The following is a 21,365-nucleotide window of genomic DNA, read 5'->3' on the forward strand; positions in this document are numbered from 1 at the left end:
GTGCCCAGCAGCAACCACAGAGGAACAGAAATAATGACACTTTCTGATGTGCTGCTCCTTTCTGCACAGTTAAAGACCCCCTGTCTGACATACTGTACTTGCTTCCCCTTGTGCCTGCTTTGATTCCTTGATGCAAGTCAAGATCCACTCAAACTGAGAGTATCTTGTGTTTGGAAGGAAATACTTCATAACCTGCACAAGGAGATCTATTTTGAATAAATATGAAATTCTATAATTAGAAAAAAACACAGACCAAACCATTCCATTCACACTGCAAGCACATAGTTTGTCCTCATTTATTGCAGCCTAAAGCTATAAAATACAGGGTATAACAACATTTATAGAACATGTACGTAGCATTTGTCACAGACAGTGTCCTTTAAAGTCAGCTACGTGTCATAACCTCTGACTACCGTGTGTGGTTGCAAACTGTAGGAAATAACACAATTTGAAAAATGCTGGGAATAAGAGAGTCTGGATCAGCACTGTCTAAAGAATGGTCTTGAGACACCAGATCTCAGCCCACACCCCTCCCTCCCTCCCCCAAGATACATCAGTTTTGTCCTTTCCTTGGCAGTCTGGGGTCACAGTGCAGCCTCAGCTGGGAGAGCTCCAGGGGCATCTCTGCCAGGCTGCAGGGAGAGGAGTGAGGACCCTGGGGGGACCCTGGGACTGGGGTGGCTCTGGCATTCAGCAGGGATGGACCTCTCCTGCTCCCTCTGGGAATCCTGAACTGGCACCACCTGGCACACACGTGTTCCCTGCACGAGCATGGATATCTTCAATGAATGACACGTTGGTTTCTCCATTCGGGGCAGATGCCAGGAGTCCTCTTTAATATCAGCAACGTTTAACTCATGATTGTGGCTGCTCCTCATGGAAAGAGCACAAAGGAACAGGCTCCAGTGGGAGAGCAGCAGCAGATCCCCCAGAACGATGGCTGCCCAGAGACCCAGCTCAGACTGGAAAGAGAGAGTATTAATTAGGATTAAAGGGAAGTAACGGGCTTAGTATAATATGACAGCTGTGCCAGAGAATGCTACATTTTCTATCTGCAATCCCTACTGTCAAATCTCTGTTTTATATTTTGGGTATTGGCCAAATCACACTGGCTGCAGAATCCCCCCCATTTCTGCAAGTCACTGCAGAGGGGCAGAATTGTCTATATTGAGCCCACCAAGTCCCCACATTAATCTTTGCTCCTTCTGTTTTTCAGTACCCTGCTGAGGACTTTCACCTGGTGTGTCCCACAGTGGGTTGGATGCTGAAGAATGCAGCCCAGGCCCTGCTTTCCCCAGAAGGATTAACGGCTGGGCCTGTGGTTTGTTTTCCATTTAATTCCTTCTTCCTTTCCCCACGTGTGGGTTTCCTTATAATACAGGCTATAAAAAGCACTCCAACCAGAAAACAGCAGACCTGAAAGGGAAAGGAAATAATAAATCAAATGGCAGAAGGTAGAAAAGAAGGGAAGGGGTAACATTTGTAGTGCACTTTGCCTAGAATTTCAGTCACATCTGGGTTTGCTTGAGGTTATGAAGGTACATCTGCAAAAGAAAGCAAGGGGTCTGTGGATGACGGAGCCAAACCACAGCAGCCCCATTGCCAGACTCAGACAGAGCCCTCCTCGTGGTACCACAGAGCCACCTCCCCTCCCAGGGAGCATGAGGGGCTCCCCACCTTCCCCAGAGCACCCCTGGGACACTCCTCCAACAGCACCTTGTGGGCAGCTCGGCCCCGAGGGCTTCGGGAGCTGCAGCCACGAGAGGGTCCCTCCTGGAATGGTGCTGCACCACTGGTGTCTGACACAGCACGGGAAGGAAAGCCAGGGGAGGGAGATCACTGGGAGATCTGGGAAGGAAAGCCAGTGGAGGGAGATCATTGGGAGATCTGGGACTGACTCAGAGCCCTCTCCTTGCAGGACATGCTGGGAGCAAACCCTGTGGTGTCACATAACACAGACCAAAGTGATGTTCCCCACTATGGAGGTGTCCACTAACCATTAGGGATGCTTTTCTTAAAGCTGGAAAGGTATGAAGAGGAGCACAGGTGAGGAGAAGGGAAGAAATATCTTTGGAAAAAAACTTCAGGGCCGGGGGGGATGTGAAATGGCCAAACTCAGCCCTGGTCAATGCACAGGGGAACAGCACCCTGCAAAGGCAGAGAGAAGAGGTTCAGCAGCACCTCTGGGCAGTGGAAGAGTCGCCCTACCCCTACCAGGGACAGGCAGCAGCACAGGCAGTCAGCTCCTGTCCTCATCCATCCCAACAGAGAGGAAAAGGGAAAAAAGAGACCAGAAAAAAAAATCAAGGAAAAGGCACTTTCCCGGGAGCAAGGAGCAGCTGTGGAGCAGGTTTAGGGCTACAGCACAGAGAGGTCCTCTTTCCTTGCAAAGGTGTTTGCAGGTCCCGAGTGTTTTAAACTCCCACTGGACTTAGAAGTCCCCAGTGCTTGAAAGTGACAGTGACAAGTGGCCAAAGCTCCTTGTTTCATGGTGGCTGAACTCATCCCTTTCCAGAACTGCCCTGGGTGAGGTCTGCAGGGCGCTGGGGGGGATGTGGGCTCCCCCTGCCCGGCCGTGCCCATGAGCAGACACAGCTCTCCCACCTGCCCACACACGTCCCACGTTCCCACAGGGGGTATTTCAGACTCTCCCTCCCTGAAGAAGGGAGTCCCTGCAGGGGCACACACAGTGGGCAGGAGCACCGGGCAGCTCATCCTCCTCATCCTCCTCATCCTCCTCAGCCACCTGGCCTTGGGCTCTCACTGGCACCCAGGGGCCTTGGCATGATCCCTGCAGGGGATGAGCAGTGACCCCAGCACCCATCTGTACCAGACAACACAAGGTAGTGAGGGCAGGCAGAGACATGCAGGACAGAAGGGGACACAACAGGGAGGGTGATGAGAGAAATATCTCAGAGCTGGTGCTAATTTTGTAGAATCTGGCTGTTAAACAAAGAACCACAGTGTTTTTAAAATTCCCAGTGACTTATTGAGTCACTCTCCTGCCAACTGGATTCCTTCAGCTGGCTGGACAATCTGACACCTCCTCTCAGAAAAGAATCCTCCAACATGAGCAGCTCAGTGTGACAGCACAAGGAACCACCTCTGAGCTGTGCTCCCCAGGCAAGGCAGGCACTGCAGCTGGGAACAGAGCCCCTTTATGGGATACTCCTGGACAGGTATGGGGAGTGCCTTGACATCCTCTTGCACTGCAGAACCTGGAGCCTCCCCTGTGCCCATCACACCGAGGGGTGGTGGGGAATGTGCCTCTCCTCTAACACCCCCAGCTGAACATTCCTGCTTTTCCCTTGGTACCAGCAGCTCATGTTTCAGCCTCCCCTCAGGACCTGGGGACAAAGAGCACCTTTTGAAGGCTCTCTCTGTGCCGTATTTCTCGACTCTGATAAACTCGGGCTGACTTACTCTGATCCAAACCTCTTGTGATACCTTTCTGCAAGCAAAGAACTCCTTAAGTGCTACCCCTGAGGAAATATAATGTTTCACATCTGCCTCATTTTGACACTAATGAAGGCTATTTCTTGTATTATATCATTACAGCGTTTTTTCTGTCAGTAGCAGTTATAATTCTATTTACTAGTTACTGCAGTTACCACTTGGAATGCATTTGTCTTTGGAAGCAGCAAAACCCTGTGGATATTTTACACGAAAGAAACGCTAATGTGATTTTGTCAAACAATACAAAAGGCATTTTGTGGGGTTTTGGATTTGCCTAAGTCCTGAATATTTATATTGCTTGATACCACTGCAGAGTATAGGAGCTATTAACAGCTGTGCCTCGGCACTGGCACTGGCCCTGGCAGGCTGGGCCAAGGTCATGGCTGGCAGCCCCAGAGTGCCCGTCTGACCGTGCTGACCCTGCCCTGACCCTGCCCTGATCCTGCCCAGACCCTGCCCTGACCCTGCACTGACCCACCCACCGCCACACAACATTAATCCTGACGTATCCATGAGAATGAACAATTTTCCAGTGACAGAACGGGCTCAGACTGGGGATCTCAGACGGGGATCTGGGACAGGCTCCAGCCAGGTGACAGTCGGCCCTGTCACAGTCGTGTGAGCACCAAGGAACTCGTTCCTGTGACGTACGACGGGGCCGTAACGGGGCTCTGACTCCAGGCACTGCCACAGAACCCCTGGACTAATGTGTTACTCATTCCAGTGCAGACTCTAAGGCTAACCACAGCAGAGAGAGAAACAGCTGAGGACACAAAACACCAGAATAATTTTAAGCATTCACCACTAAAATACAGTACATGTTAAAAACGCTGTCAGCATTTGCGCCAAGGTCCAGAGCATCCCTCCTGGATTTAGGCTTTGTTCTACATTTCATGCTGAGTTCAACAATAAATATTCAATCGCAAGAATTTAATTTGAAAGTTCAGCACTTTTTAAGGCCCCTCAAAGAGAATTTAAAATTACTGTCCCAAGCAAAGGGCCTTTCCCAGCACTCAGAGTGTGGAGGGGTCACCACAGAGCCTGCCCATAACAAGTGGGTCATGGGAGAATGAATCCATGAAGAAGCCAAAAAGCCAGAAGATTGAGCTTTGCTGTGGAACTGCCCCAGCTGTTCTCACCCACTGTGGACCCAGTCCAGTCCAGATCAGCCACGGCTCCCCTGGCTCTGGCAGGACCTCTCTGTCAGCTGGGCACAGGGTGAGACTCACTCAGAGCCTTCATGTGGTGACATCCAGCAGGGCCAGAGACTGCTCTGGCTGCAGGGACAGCTGCTCTGCTCCCGAGGAACTTCCCAGCCCCCCTGTACAGTGGCTGCAATCCCCACCCAATACACCCTGGGCAGGGGAGATGTCCAGGCTCAGCAGGTCATGAAGCTCTTCATCATCAGTTCTATTTGTTCATCAGTGCTCCCCAGCCCCAGAACACAGCAGCACTTCACCTCCACGTGGCCCACCAAGAGCAGGCACGGCTTTGAGTGGGACGTGGAATGTGGGCACTGCCACAGATGGGACATGGGCATGGGCACCACTGCAGACAGGACACGGGCACTGCTGTGGGTGGGACATGGGCACATGCCCATTGCTTCCTCAGTAATTGTACAGACCCTCGAGACCAGGACTTCTCATCCAAATCACCAAACCACAAACCCCCACACCTTCCTGCAGCAGCTAAATCTGTTCGTTATTTATCAGAGCAGTATCCTTCAGAATCCCAAAGTCCAGCTCCTTCCTCTCCCACTGCAGAGTTCATGTGACACCAGTGACACCCAGGTCTGGTGACTCCAGCACATCACTCACCCCACACTGGCCCCGCTCCCAGGGCTGGCACAGCAGGGCTGGAGAGCATCCTCAGTCACACAGTGAGTGCATCTGTCCCACAGGTTTGCTGGCCCCAGAAACTGCAGGGCAGGTTGCCAGCTGAAAAGAGAGAAGAAATGAAACTTATTAAACTCTTCAAAGTGAGAAATACACTGATAGTGCCTTATCAGCCAGAGAAGCTCCTGCCTCTTCCAGAACATGCTGCTGCTGACAGACCTCAACTTGTCAGCTGGTGTATTGCCACTAACACCTGAGACAGCAAACAAGAGCTAATCCTTACACCCTTCCTGTGCTAATGACTGCAAGAGATAACTGGTGTCCCTGGCAAGTGTCCCATTTAATTCAATTAACTCCAGCCAGGCCCTGGTGATTGCACTGGAGAAATCCAGAAGCCAGATCTGGAGTCAGAGGGTAAAGCCAAGGCAGTGGCCTGGACCCCAGTGTTTGGGTAGAGACCAATCCAGCATCCCCAGCAGCTTCTACAAAAGGGTGTGGAACAACATCATTTTTTTCCTGAAAATGCTCATCTTTTTTGCTGATAAAATGGAGGCAACTGATTTCTTTGTATATTTTGCTTATTTATCCTGAAACACTGGGTTCTGTGTGTGTTTAAGCAGAGGTTTTCACAGTGTTCCCATCCCCACCCGTGGGTCTGAGCTGGCAGGAAGATCATGTTTCCCCTAACACAAGGCAGATGTCTGCTGGCCAATCTGGGGGCACACAGAGCCTCTGGCCCCTCCTGGGGGAACCCAACACTTGCAGAGATTGAGGTGCCTCAGGTATGAACTGAAACATTCTCATAAACACGAAAAATAAACTAACCACAAAAAATGTAGCTGAAGGAACAACTGGTGTATCTCCTCAGTTGATACAATTTCCAGGTCTGTGTGATAGTAAAAAAAATACTTTCCAAATATTTTCCTTTTCCTTTTGAACATTCTTCTGTTGTGAGTTTCAACAGGCAGGAATGTATCTGGCCACTCACATTATTCAGTTAAGAAGTTTTGAAATAGAAAGAGATTTGCAGAGAAGTTTCCTTGGTGGCACTTCTGAAGTGTTAGTCTGGGATAGCAGGCAAAATCCTGAGAAGTCTGTACCTGGCCAACATAAATAGAAAGTGTATTTAAAGATGGGAGATTATCCATTTCTTGACAGGGCTGTCATACCTACTCTGCTGCCAATTTTTAGCAGCAGTTTGAAGGTCACTCCAGCACAAATAATGCCAGAAAAGGTTTTTCTGCTGGAAAACAAAGCCTTCAGACTTTCAATAAGGAGCTGTAAGGACTTAGAAGTGACCATCATCTTGGATGTCTCAGAAGCAGCATGAGCCAGTGGAGATCTCTGAAGCTTCACAAAGTTCTGCTGTCCTTGTGGAAAACCTGTTATGGCATTCCTGTCATCCTCCAGCCTCTGTGCATTCTCCAGGATGGCTGAGAGTGCAACAGGGAAGCCCAAACCATGTCAACAGCTAACGTGTCCCTGTGCTCCCACCCTCAAATGCACTGGAGAACAATTACCTGCAAATAAAGCTCAGCTGCTCTGTGCCAGCAACCGGCTTCAGAGTCACAAAACCTCTGCTGTGGGTCCACTCACCAACATCAAATACAGGTTTAAATAAACTTCTATGGCACCACTTTTACACCAGTTCAAGATCCATGAGGGATAACACGGGGACACCTGTGAGCAGAAGGATGCACACAACAGTGGCAGTTGCAATTCCTGCCCTTGGCAGCGCCGGTGGCTCTGGGCAGGCTGGGCCTGGAGCACAGCAGGGCACAGCCAGGAGAGCAGCTGGGACCATGCCAGCAGCAGTGGGACAGAGCTGACCCTCCCTCCTGGCATGTCCCAGGGACACACAGCAGAGAGCCACAGGAGGCCACTGCCTGAGGGACACCCCAGCCCTTCCCCGCTGCTCACAGGGTTGGGACCAGAGCAGCTCATGCCTCCAGCATCCTGCCATGAGCAGCATCCTGCCATGAGCAGCCTCCCACCTCAGCTCTGAGACAGCTGCCCCAACAGGACTGGGCTGAGCTCTATCTTTTGCCAAGTGGGGCATCAGCTGAGGGAAAACTGTGCTGGTGCCCGTGTGGGTCATGGTGTGACAGCAGTAAAACAAATCATATAAAAACCCCAGGGCCTTTCAAAGCATCCCCAAACACTGCCCTGATTCCCCTGCTGGGTGTCAGGTTCTAGGAACCAACTCCCTGCACAAAGCAGTTGCAGAGCCACATCTAAAACTACATCACCTGCTGCACAGAGAGAACTGACAATGGCATTAGCATGAAACTAAAATTAGAGGCTAATTGGGCTCTGCAGTCACTGAAACTGATGACAGTTCAGCAATTAACATCCCTGAATTTTCTTGACTGAAATAATTCTACAATCCGCTCCCATTCATGCTTCTTCCTGCTCCACAAGCAGGAGCCCTGGTAGCTTGGCACACCTGGCAAACAGGGGGATTCTTGCACCTCTGCCAGGGCTTGTGCTGTTGGCAGCGGTGACTGGGGTAGGCACAGATCTGAAGAGATCTTGTGCCTGCAAATCAGCATCATTTCACAAAAATGGGATGTGATATTCAGTGCCAGGGCACAGGAACCATCACTAACCACCACCAGTGCATGAACACAAGACACAGCCCTTCAGAAACCACGAGGCACAATGGGGCAGCATCACCTGGTCCTTGGTGCAGGTACCTCTGTCGGTGGTGTCAGGCTGGTGCTGCTGCTGCTCTGAGCAAAAGGAGATGCCTCTGTTAACAAGTCAGGGAGGGAAAGCATCAAATGCTCAACACCAGCTCAGGCTGAGAGTGGGACACAAGCCCAGCCTCTAATGAGCACATCTTGCAAGTGAATCAGAACGTAAGGTGGGCAACAACACCTACTGAAAGGCACGTGAACCTTTCCCTTGACCTCCCTGAGACACACCACACACTTGGGGCAGTGGAAAACACACCCTATTTAACTGGATGTGTTATTTACAAGTTGAGGGGGTTTTTCTCTAAGATCCAGAATGAGAGACCCAATGTGCTGCCATTACAGGTGCAAGTCAGGGCAAAGAATCAACAATTGCTCTGCCTCTGCCTCAGAGAAATACACTGCAGACTTGCAGTGCAGGACATGGCTGTGTGCACCTCTTGCAGGCTTTCTGTGCAGTATTCAGTGTGTGCCTGTCTGCCTGTGAGGAGCACACCTACTCTGGGCTCACCTGCCCCATGCTCACCTGCAGTTCCTGCAAGAGCTCTATGGTTTCATTTTTAATTCATTGTTCAGTACAACATTTGGAGTTTCTGAGCCATAAATACATCACCTCATGGTGGTGCATTTCAAAAAGCCATGGCATGCTCCCACCTCCACACACAGCTGAAGCCTCTGACTGCTGACAGCACTGAGCTTACAAAGCCAGCCCCTCTTCCATCCCTTCCTTCAGCACTTGCCTTGTTTTTGCTCTGGCCAGCAATTTTATGTGCAGCCTCTGCTCCAGACGTTGCCCTTCACGAGAATCTCCCAGTTCTGCTGTGACCCCTGAGGCAGGAAGGGGATGGTACAAGGCCTGTTTCTCCCCTCAGCTGTGATGAAGACCTGGCCATGGCTGGGCCCTGCTGGTGGAGCTCAGTGCCATCCCCACACAGCTCTGCTCTCCTCCTTTCTCCTTCCTACACTCGCTGCAGGCACGGAATGTTCCCAGGCTCCCGCAGCCATCCCTGGGGCATGCCAAGTCCATATGGTGCTGTCCCCTTCACACATTTCCAAAGGGCCAAAAAATCCACTCTTTGGAGACACACTTCTCTGTGCACAGTCCATTCAGCAGAAGGAACCAACATGGCCAAGATGAACACAAAAATGCGTCATTGCTCAGCAAGATTTCACTTGACACCCAGAGATATCAAGTATATTATTTTGGGGCAAAGTAATATAACCAGTCCTATTTCCAGTGCAACATACCTAACTTTTTCTTAAGTAAAATCCTTTTTTACTCATTTGCTTTAAACTATCAGTTTGCCAGGAATAGAAATGTGTATTATATATATTATGCTACAGACATTTTATTATATGTATTATACTACATACATTCCATACCTCTATATTATACTGCAGACATCTGTCCCTTCCACCATTTATATCACTGTTTCGGGGTACAATCAGAGCCCTGTGGTTTTATTCTAAAACTCACCCCTGTAGATTACAAGCAATCAGGTTTCTGAATTGGAAGTCCACAGGTCATGGCTGTCGTTGCCCACCCCAGGAGCTGACAATGCTGGGGACATCTGCTCCATCCTGGCATTCAGAGGGGACTGTGACATTCTGCTGATGCTGCCAGTGGGCAGACAGGCTTGGGGGCCTGGAACCCCCCTCTGAGGGCTACCTGGGTCCACTGGCCTTCAAGCCCAGCTCCATGGATGGATCAAGCTCCATCCTCAAGGAGAGCATCATCATGGGGACTGAGGCTTTGCTTACAGCTGTCTGCAAAATACAGCCCCTGACCAGCATGGATTTTAAATACTAGATTTTTTTGACTGATGCTCCCAACTGATGGTAAGTTCATGTTTCAAGGTAGCATCACAGTCAACAGTGTGACAAATGATTGTGACAAATGATGTGACAAATTTAAATGCCAAGAAAATCCTTCCTTTCATTAAGTCCTGTCTGCAGAGTCCCCACGTGCAGGAAGGTGTCCGACAGCTCTGTGGGATGCCGAGATCCTGGGACAAGCAGCATCAAGAACCACACCCTGAGTGAAAGCTCAGACCTTGGATTAGAAACATCATCTGAGCAGCAGCAATTGCAGCTCACATCACAACATTCCTGACAGCAACAGCTGAAGATCCCTGTTCCAAAGTGACTGAACATCACAGTGGGAAGCTGAACACTTGTACTCATGACTGCAGCAGCCTCATGGGGCTCATCCCTCTCCCTGTCCCCCAACATATGTGAATTACCCTCCCAAATAGCTCCTTTTCTAGCAGCAATATGCACACCTTTCCAAAGGCAAAGTGGAAATCCTTGCAAGTATTTCTGGTGCTGCTCCCAGTCAGAAATAACAGTAATCTGATCCACGAGCAAATTCCTTTTCTGTTGCTGAATTCCTTTGTACAAGTATCTTTGCTTTGAAAATGTTTGGCAACAGTGAGGCACAGGCTAATTTTACTTATAAGGTGTGAATCAAAGAAGATTTGCAAGTTTCTGAGTCACAGAAAGGAAGCATCTGTGGCCTCTCTCAGCACTTCTTTCAAGAGAAAACATTACAGTTCAGCTATTTCAGATGTGACTTCATACGTGCTCACTGCACCCCACGGATCCCCATTTCCCACCACCCTCGAGCTCTCCCCAGGCACAGCAGTGGGGACAATTCCAGAATCTTCTCCCAGGACCTGGGGAACTTCCAGCCTTCCTCAAATCTGCTGTTGTTAGTGGGCTGCATCACCATGGGCAAGGTTTAGGCCGCAGTGTGAGAGGGTTGAATAAATTATTAATTTGGGAGAATCCAGCAGATGCTTTGTGAGAGAAAGGGGTGACCAAGGAAAAGGCAAGTTACTCCTCACATTGCACAGTGACAAAAGCCCTGGGAAGCTGAGGGACTAAGACACAAACACTGCTGCAGCAACAGCAAACTTCCACAGGCTGCTGATGCCACATAAACGAAGGCCTACAATCAACTGACTCCTTCTGGGCTCCTTCACTGCCCAGAGAGCTCCCACCTGAGGATGGGGACAGCTCTGCCACACTGGCTGCAGCAGTCCTGGGGAGCACACACAGATGTTCAGCTCTGCTTCCTCCAGTTCCAGAGATTTCATGGCCTCTGAGAAGCTGTTCATGGCCACGTTGAGCCAGCAGCTCAGCCACCAGGGTCTCTGGCTAAACCCCAACCAAGAGAATTCACTGGCTAAACCCCAATCAAGAGAATTCATTCCCCCACGATGGGGTGGCCCAGCCTGTGCCCTCAGTCCCCAGCATCCTGCATGCTCCCAGGTGCTGGGGGCAAGCACTCCCCTCACTTTTTATCTCTTCATTAACTGCTCAGGGCAGACCTGATCTTCTCCAGCTCCACAGGGACATGCCAAGGGCACTTCTCAACCTGTCATTCATTCCACTGTCACCACTCACTGCTCTCCAGCCTCAACAGACCATTTCACTGCCCTGTCCCAGACTGGGAGTGACAACAACATCTTCTGCCTTAGAACAGGTCCCCAGGGTTTACTGAAACAGGCATGCCAGCCTATTGTCAGCAGCACCACACAGCAATTCAGCAAGGGTGGAGGGTCCTCCACCTCCCAGCAGTCTGTGGGATCTGTCTGTTGAATATATGGGTGAACTCTCCAAAAAAAAAGCTGTATGAGGCCCCCTTATCTGACTTAATTACTTCTGTACATTGCTGCTCTCAGCCTGATCCAGCAGCAACATGGTAGATCACAGCCATTGTCAAACCAAACTCTTCCCTGACAGTCTGTGGAGACGAATATTTGCCATCTGCAACCTATTCCTTGGTTTCTGGCACATACTTTCAGTGCTTTCTTTTGAAAGCTGTTTCAGATTTCTCTGGGCTTCTCTCTAACCTCTGCCAGTGAAGCCTCACACAGTGTAATTGTTGACAGCTGTGTCAGGAGAAGTATTTTACTTCTTTAGTTTCTTTTGCTGTTCCTCTTGCTGCAGCACACCAGCTGCTCCATGAAGGGCTGCCTGGCTGTGTAACACACACTGAGATGTGGAAAGCAGACCATGTCTTCTGAGAGGGGGACTTGGGGGGCTTGTGATGTTTGTCAGAGATAACTGCAGCTCCACAGGTGAAAACACGGAGAGGAAAAAGGCAGCTGAGCAAACAGGTGGGAACTAGAAGTAGTGGGCTGAATAGAAGTGAATCTCTCCTCCTTTCCAGGAGTCTGCATTTCAGATTCATGGTAAAGTAAAATCCAGCAAAATAAAAAAAAAAAAAAAGAAAATCACTGCTGATTTTTTTTTTCCCAGGCAAAAGATGGGAAATGCTGGGGACTAGACTGTTCTCCCTTTTCTGCCAGGCTGAACTCAAATCTGAAACATCTGTTCCCATAACTTGAGACAAGCTCTCGCAGTCAAGTAACATAAGCACAAACTCTTTCTGCCATCAGTGCAGAACTATCAGTGAAGCTTTTTGTGGAAGCCTAAGGATCCAGACACTTCTGATGTGCCTTGCAAGCACCGATTAATGTGTTCGCACTACCAGCAGAGGAAAATTAGCACCTTTTCCATATATTCTAAATGCTGAAATCTGTTTTTCTAGACCCACACTGTACACATTGTCCTTCAGGAGCTATTCAACCTGGGCAGTACCAGCTATATTTAACAGTACCTCACCCAGCACAGTGGGGCTTAATTCAGCTGAATCCAAGGATAAAGGGCAGGGGAAAATACTCAGTTTTCAATATGGAATCACAGACTGCTTTGGGCTGGAAGAGATCCTTAAAAATCATCTTGTCCACCACCCCAAAGCATCAGTGGGGACACCTTCCACTAGGCCAGGTTACTCTAAGCCCCATCCAACCTGGCCTCGAACACTTCCAGGGATGGGGCAGCCACAGCTGCTCTGGACAACCCACTCCACTATTACAGCACAACCTGCAGAGCAGAGGGTGGGATTTTAGTGGGAAATATCGAGGCCTGAATATGCTTTGCAGAACTCTCACGTGGCCATGGGTTCAGAGCTCACACCCCCCGCTGCATCCCCAAGCTTGGAGAAGAGCAGGGCTCGTGCAGGGCTCAGTTCTCCAGAAATGCCTGTGCACACACGGACAGAGAAAACACGGCTCTGCCTCTGCAAGTGCAGGAAGTTCACAAACAGAGCAGTGGCAAACCAAGCAAAAAGCCACAGAACTCTGTGTTATCCAGAACCCATCCCTGCTCCAGCAGCCCTCCAAGAACTCTCTGCATTCAACACGTTTTGGAGCATGAGCCCCATCCTGTCAGAGACATGGACTGGAAATCAGGACTCGGTTCCGGTTCTGCTCTCAACTCTCTCTGTGCGTGTCCAAGTCACTTTGTTTTCCTGCTGCTTGCTCCAACCCCCTGCCTGCTGTGCCATGATGGCCAAGGGTGGATTGTCTCCAGCTACAGACCTGTACAGTGTCCTAGGCAGGGAACTAGATTGGAAGTGGAGGGCTCTGAAAGCCACAGGGAGAAGGAAACAAAAAAAACAGTACCTGGAGTTGCTGGTATCCAGCAGCTTTCTGTGCAGCAGAGGAAAGCCAGCCCGGTTATTTTTGCCTTCTCCCCGCACAGCAGTAGATGGAGCTCTCCTTCCCTGCTCTCGGCAGCCAGGGACTCAGCAGTACCACAGATCCCAGCTGAAGTGACTCTGGCAGCACCGGCCAGCGATGCTGTCGGGACACACCTGGGGCATCACACAGGAGGGACCTCGGGCTCACGGCTCCTGCCTGGCACGTGAAGTTCCCTGAAACCTGTGAATGACAAAGTGTTCGATTAACCACAGCACTGCCTTTCCTTCTATTTAGGCATGGGGTAATGTTTTTCCTTTTTCTTGTAAACTGTCACCAGGATTATATGAAATTCAGGAGGTTTTTTTCTTCTGCAAAATAAGGAATGACAAGTTTTGCTTGCTATACTTAGAGAGAACATATTTAAAAGTTGTATTGTGGCTGTGAGCACTCCAAACTACATTATCCAGAGGATTTTATGGGAACTAAAGGTCAAAGGATCCGAGGACAATTTCTCAACTGCTGCTCACAGCCTGTGTGTGACAGCAGGACAGGAGGGATGAGGGAACTCCAGCAGCCATATGCCTCTCTGCAAGCTGGGAAGGACTACAAACATATATGTTGGTTTTCTCTCCCCCTACACCTCCATGTGCTCCTTCCAGTGACTCCAGTATGGCCCTGCATGGATGCAGACAACCTTCTGGTCATACACCACCGTCCAGAACTAGAGGCTGCAGTGCCCTTAAGACAGGTCAGCCAGGTCTTCCACAACAGCAGCTGACAAATGGAATACTTCAGAGCAGTATTTGAGAGCAAAATTCAGCTGCTCTCTCCTTTTCTGAGTTTTTTTGGGGGTTGGGGTTTGGTTTTCTTTGGTTGGCTGGTTTGAAAATGCACCGTACACATCCTGCTTCATCCCACTGCACATCCAAGTGCAGACTTGACTTTGAAGAAGAGCAATCCGTGCTGCCAGGGAAGACTGCCCTCAAAACCAGGGAACAACCTGTTGTTCTCTGGAAACATGTACCGCTGGACAAGCAATACATAAAACAACATTTTGACTTATTTTAGATTCTTTGAAAAAGACCACGTTATGCAAGTAGGAAAACCAAGAATATTGCAGAGTTACACAAGATGCTGGAGATGATATTTGCCAGCAAGGTAACTCAATATACATCTATTCTGGCACTTAATAATTAAAGAGAGGCCCCCAGCAGTGAATCACAGGGTGATTTGCTCACAGCAGCAGCTCTTCACACCAGAGAGGGGCCAGGACCTGCAGCCAGGTACCAGCAACCGCGCACCTCATCCACACAGTCCAGCTCCAAAAGAGGAGCAGCAGTGCTTGCAGGATAACTGATGGTTCATTTCTCCAAACAGAAATTGCCAGAAGAAGGGAGATTAGACACCTATCCCTGAAGAAGAGGGTTTTCTACTGATTAGCCTAGTAATGACTGACTTTCTAGATTCAAGACCTTACCCTGCCTCCGATCCTGCCCAGACATAATGGTCTGTTCAGACAGGATTCATGCCTCAGCCCTAACAGACTAAAAATCTAGGTAAGGACTTTGGCATTTGGTCCTTAATGAATAGCAGCCAACAGCTGACAAATTAAATAATTCAGAGAAGTGAAAATTAAATAGTCCTGCAGTCACGAGTGTTGGCATATGGAAAGCTGCCACTAAGCTAATAATAGAAGTGTCTACTGCAGCAGAGAGGGAGGTCCCGGCATCCCAGAGCAGCCACACATCTGGGCACTGGGAACACAGCCATTAGCAACCTATGTTTAAGTAGCACATTCTTGCTACCTTCCTGCCAGCTGCTCATCTTCTGTTACCACAGGCCGAGGGCAGCAGCCCACAAGCAATAATGTGGCACTGGGGACAAATGTGAGTTTGGGCTCTGCCCACCAGGCTCCCAGTTTGGCAGACACGCTTCCTGCAGCCAAAGGCACCAAGGAAGTCCCTCACCAGTACCCTGCCTGTCTGGGTACACCTGCTTTATTCATTTCACCAAAAAATGGACAACTGGTTCATTTGTCACTCACCTGCATTTGCATATTCTGGACACCACCCACCTTCTCTGGCTCCTTCAGGTATCTTTGAAGAGCATAAAGCCACTTGGGGACGAGATTTCCTGGCTCACTCCAGCCTGTGGTGTGATTTTCTTGTGTGCAGCAGAGCTGTGCTGTTTAGGAACAGGAGGAGAATCAGGGCCAGGAGGTGGAAGATGAACCAAACACACAGGTATCACTCACAACCAGAGATGGAGAATGATTTCCAGACAGGGGGGTATGCACCCATTAACGAATGAAAGAGGAAAGTTCATCAGGATGGTGGATGCAGCCAGACAGCAGCCAGGCTACTCACCTTCAGCTGCTTGCAGAAGAGAGCCCAGGCAGGGACAGGCAAACCAAAGCCGCCTGGGGTGCACTACAGAAGCCTACAGCAGCAAGATTACCCTGGGGTGCACTACAGAAGCCTACAGCAGCAAGATTACTTGGGTATTATATGGCCACGGTAAGAGAAGCAGATTCCCATGAAACACTCATCACCCACATGTGCAGCACTCCTGAAGATGCCAGAGGAGGCTGATTCTCAGCACTTCCCCAAAGAGTGTCCTCCACTCTGTAGCCAGAGAGCTGACAAGAGATAATGGGCACTAAAGAGCAGAAGTGAGATAAAGCACTAAAGAGAAGAGGGAGATAAAATGCTGGAGAGGAGATATGCAAGAGTGCACAAACACACAGAGGAACAAGCTCTAGTATAAAGAATGGGCAGGCTCTGCCAGCTCCAGCACTGAATCACTGCTTCTCTTCCTGAAGGACCTGCCCCAGGTACTTGAGGAGACTTTCAAGGTATCAAGCAGTAGAAAACTGCATGGCTGCTGAGCAAGCTGGATAACACAGGGCAAACTGAGCAGACACAGAGCCACCATGCTGGTTAAGGATCCATCAGTCTATTAAAGAGCAGCTCATGCTGGCCAAGGGTGGCTGGGAGAAGACCCTGCTCCCAGGGAAGCAAAAGGAAAGGAAACTCCAGGCAGTCTGGTTCTGTATCCACCAACATCTGCTGCAAGGGGTATCTGTTGGCTCAAGAGATGCACCATCGATTCAGGCAACAACTGCAGCAGAGATAATCAGGCCATCTTCCCTCCTTGACAATAAAAGTGACCCAAGTGTCTCAGATTCACTAAAGGGGATTTCTGTCCAACTGTCCCCTTCAGAACACCTGTGGAAAGAACAGCCTTAAGAGCAATCAGCATCTTGTTCTCCAAGTTCGTGAGCAAAACAAACACCTGGTGCATCCACACAAGCTGCTGTTCAGCCAGCCCTGACACTGACTGCCCATAACAATGGCAAATGCATCCACTGGAGGTGTATGGTCCAGAAAAATCCAGCCCTCTTTGCCTGCAATTGTAGCAAGAAAATATAACCTCAAAAAGAACCTGCAAGTTTTTCTATTTAGTATTTCAGTGCTTCCTGGTCAGAGACTGATGGTTCTGCATCCACTAGTTGTCCCAGCAAATACAGCTGCTCTTTTCCACATGTGTAAGGCCTTCAGAAGCAGAATTTAGCTGACTATTTCATCCTTACAGAGACTCCACCCATCTGTACAGCATCCTCTGCCAGCAGAATGAGGTTTTTGCATCATGTCTGATTGGCAACATGAGCTTCCAAAAGCCCAGAGCTGCACCAGGTGAGCTTATCTCTGGCCTTTCACTACCCTCCCTTGGAGCTTTCCTGAGCAGGAGTTTGACTCCTGCAGTGCTGACTCAGGGCACACACGTGGGGGGGGTTCTTCAGGACAGGGAAAGTTCCTCCATCCATCAGGAGGAAGGGATGGCTTTTTCCTTGCTCGAGGTATGGACTACTGTGGCCAGGCATGACAGGGAACACTTCTGGAGGTCTGTTCTTTCCTCAGCAGAGGGTGCTGACCACGGCTATAAACAGGATTTTTGGCACCAAGCACGGCACCCTGGCCTTCTCTACCTGTGGCACCTGCATTTCCTCTCCCTTAGGTCCTTTTATGCCATCCTCCTCTGCTGCACCATGGTCTCTGTGCTCTCCTGTCCCTGCTTTAGCTCGAGCAGTGCACAACACAGCAAATTGTGAAGGGCAAGAGGCAGGAGGAGGGAGCGCCAGGAACCTTGTGCCCTCTCCCCCCCTTCACCCACTCCTGGGACAGTGACACTGGACCACACATAGCTGTGGTGTTAATGCCACACAGAGCAGCGAGCTCATGAATTAAAATAGCAGGAACTGACAGTACCCACGGGTCTCAGAAAAGAAAGGTGATGTGGTGGAACTGGCTTGTTCATCTTTTCCATGACAGGGAACATTTCAACCCCTGTTACCAGCACAAACATTGTCTGCTCCCATTGTGCTTTGCCACTCTCCACACTGCACATCGGGACCACACGAATAAGGAAAGCCAGAGCGTTGCTTTTGCCTTCCACAGAAAGAGCTCAAAATGCAACAAAACCCAACTCCTGTTTTTTGCAGGCTCCAAAGTGTCCAGCTGCTCAGTCTGTTGTGTCACAGCCCATGGATGTATCAGCCTTCTAAGCAAAGCAGGCTGGTCACCCAGAGCCAGCTGCTGCAGGGACAGCAGGACAGGTGGCCTGTCCAGGAGCCCTGGGCCAGTGGCAGCTGCAGTGCCAAGGGCAGCTGTCAGCCAGACAAAAATTCTCCATTTCGGATCCAAATCCATTAACAGCTGAGTAAAGAGGCGAGGAGGAGCAAGGACAACCAGCTCTCACAAATACATACACAGCACTGCCTTCAGCTCCCATTTCTCAGTTACTTGTCTGCTCTCTGGCCATTAGCACAAGAGGAAACATGGAGGTGAGCTGCAGAAAGCAATCAGTTTGTCTTTCAGCTTCTTATGCACACACACCAAACCAGAGCTTGGATCAAGGACACCCCCAGGAAGTGCTGGAAAACACGTTCAAATCTTTGTGAAGAACTGCTTTTACAGGACACAGGTCGTTTTGGAAATCATAAGCAAAGGGTACTGAAGTGTAACAAGTTTTTGTAAGGTCAGCAGAAAATGCCTATGGCATTTCAGACACCCACAATAAATGTTTATAACATTATAATGTTAATCACAAATACCTTAAAGAAGCCTTACTGGAAATCACAAGTGAATCCTAGGGACTTTGATTTAATTTGGAATCTGGCTGTTTCAAATCTTGCTGCAGAAAGGTTCATAATCCTGAAAACTACAGAAGGGACACAGCAATGAAATAAGAATAAGATCCACTGGGGGAACGAAATAAATCCAATTTAGTGAAACCAGGATGGGATAGGATGTTGGCCTTGGCTTCAGTGATTCTGAGCTCTCCCTCAGATAGGATCTGTAGTAGAGGAGCTGTACTCTAAAATTAGACAGTGAATTAAGCTAGATTTTTAAAGGATCAAATTCTTCGTATTCTTCTCATTAAAAGCTGACTCAAACAGCCTTGTCTTTAGGGATTGCAGAGTTACTTTTGGGATGTTATGCATTCAGCCAAATCACTACAGTTTGCCTCTTTACTGCAAGTAAAGGTTTTCCAGAGAGAAACAGCATTTGCAGTAACGAGCCATCCCTGGGACCCCAACAACACAAACTGTAGTTCAATGTAACACTCCAGCTATTCCAGATTTCCTTCTAACCTACATTATACAGAGGTGGAGGTTTCATCAGTTGTAATTTCACTTCATGCAAAGGTGATTGTCCCTCACACACACAGCACCAGCACAGTGGCCCAGCAGCCCCCACTGGGCTCCAGCCTTAGAGGCTGAGTGAGGGCTCCAACCCCAACTGCAGAGTGTCACAGGTATCAGATATTTGTGTGTATAAATGTGGTGCACAACTGCCCTGAAGCTGGTATATATATGTGCAGATCAGAAATATAAAACCAAAAGCTGAGGTTTTATAAAAACTTGGCCATCAAAACAGGAAAGCAGGAGAATATACGGGCAGAAATGTAATTTCAAATGACAACTAATGCGTGTTTGTTTTATGGATATCAGTTATCTACATGGGCCTTAGAAAGCACTCATACAGAATAAAGCAGGGATGTCCCATGGATTTCCTTTCCACTCAAAGACAGCTTAAAACAGCAGCTTTGGTGATTTAGCTTCCAGACTTCAACTCCCATCATGAGACCTAGACCCAGGATGGAGGCTCAGAAGTGCTCTGTTCTATGTGCCCCCCAATCATCACTCTCCACTTCCTCTGAGGGGTTCTCACCTCAGAGTAACCAGCACCCACTGGAGCGAGTCAGGATCTCTCTTGTCAGGCCACGGCAAAGGCCAGCAGAGAGCACCAAGTCTAAAGCCACAAGCCTGAAGTTATTTGAAGACACAAACACACATGGAAAAACCTCCGGTTTAAAACATGGGTTATAAAAGCCAAGCAGTTGTGCCCAGTACTGTGATCAAATGCCATCCTTATTCCATCAGAGCTTAAAATAGGCTGGGTAAGAAGGCAAACAACTGTAAAAATCCCGAGCTGCTGCCAATGGACACACAGCAGGCAGTGGCACCGTGCTGGCTCTCTTCACTTCCAGTGCCGTGGTGTTTGTCCAAGGAAAGCCTCCATTGTGCTTCAGGAACACACTGAGCTGACTGTTGATACAGCCAGCGAGGAACCTCGCTGGCAAACTCCCCACTGCTAAGGCTCCACAGGCCCCATGCTGAAACCAGCCGGCTCCAGTGCTACAGGGTGAGCATGGCCAGACCTCCAGAGCACCTTCAGCTGACAGGATGTGGGCAGGAGCGCTCTTATTCCATTTACCCAGTCCATAGGACAAAAGCTGGGCACGTGATCCATGGTCCTCCCAGATCCTCCAAACCCCCTCTGCCAAGCACAGGTATTCCTCACATTTTAGCTGCTGCCTGCATAGGCTTTGTTAGTGCTGGAGGCTGAGGTTTTGTACCAAGCCCCAGGAGTTCAGTACATTCTGTTCAGAGCGCCAAAGGCACTGAATAACCACTTACATTTGCATTTGCCTAAACATAGCCTAAACATACTGCAAGCAAATAGCAGGAACAGGTTTAGCACTCAAGAGGCACAACTAAAAGCAAAAAACACCCATCGATAATTTGGTACTTTTACAAAAAGACCAAAAAAAGCCAATAAGAATGAGAGTAATTGAAATGGTATTTTTGTACTGCAGCAAAGCCCAAAGAATATAAAGTTCAAGATGTATGCCAAGAACCTTAAAACCTATTTTTAACCACTCGGTACATTTTATCTGTAGATAAGCTGCTAAATACCGTTTCTGGGGTTTAGGTTTTTTGCTACAAGCATGTGCGATCTCTGTCGCTGTCTGAGCCCGGCTGCTTTGCTCCGCAGCCGCAGCGGGATGGCAGAGGTAGCCAGGCTCCCAGCAGAGCTGCTGCATTATGAATCACATCGTGCTCTCCGGGGGAATTCGGGCTGGAGGGAGCCGGGAGGCTCGGGGCGCTATTCCTGGCGGCGCCGGCGATTCGCGTGACCTTGTGGGAGTGACTCAATCCCCGCATGGATCGCCGGGATCACCGCATGGATCCCCCGCCCGGGCTGCCGCTGCCGAACCGCAGCGCTGCCAACACCGCGGGGCTCGCCCGCCTCGGCGAGGGGAGGAACAGAACGAGACTGTCGGAAAAGGAAAGGAAATAATGCGGAGCGCGAGGGTGCGATCACAGCGCTGATTTCAAAGGCAGCTTGGGCTGCGTTTGGAACAAAGGCTCTTACCCACGTAGTAAAAGACAAAGTGTTAAAAAAGCAGCAGCATCCCCTTACAGTTATTTTATCCCTCTGGGCACTGGATGGAGCAGATGTTACTGTAATGGAACGCCTGTGCCCGAACGCTGCTGCCCCTCATGAGACTGAGCCCCACAAGGTCCCTGCGTGAGGGGA

At 49.5% G+C, this 21,365-nt stretch overlaps 1 long non-coding RNA gene across 13 annotated transcripts in view; it reads right to left on the reverse strand.

Annotated features, from left to right (window-relative positions):
* Positions 1-282: 282 nt before the first annotated feature.
* The window catches only part of LOC113968718, a 38,241-nt gene continuing 17,158 nt past the window's right edge, over positions 283-21,365 (reverse strand). For 2 of the 13 annotated variants that reach the window (XR_003534623.1, XR_003534621.1), the window contains 6 exons: positions 18,593-18,692; positions 15,554-15,663; positions 13,462-13,719; positions 6,117-6,391; positions 5,274-5,393; positions 1,226-1,416 (listed from right to left, as the gene is read on the reverse strand). This is a non-coding gene — a long non-coding RNA (uncharacterized LOC113968718). Of the gene's footprint in view, positions 963-1,225; positions 1,417-5,273; positions 5,394-6,116; positions 6,392-7,967; positions 8,024-13,461; positions 13,720-15,553; positions 15,664-18,592; positions 18,693-21,365 lie in introns of those variants that run through there. The other 11 variants (XR_003534632.1, XR_003534622.1, XR_003534634.1 and 8 more) reach the window with 11 other exon arrangements.

Source organism: Neopelma chrysocephalum, unplaced genomic scaffold, assembly GCF_003984885.1.
Source record: "Neopelma chrysocephalum unplaced genomic scaffold, ASM398488v2 Primary Assembly neopelma1_69, whole genome shotgun sequence".
Classification (NCBI taxonomy): domain Eukaryota; kingdom Metazoa; phylum Chordata; class Aves; order Passeriformes; family Pipridae; genus Neopelma; species Neopelma chrysocephalum.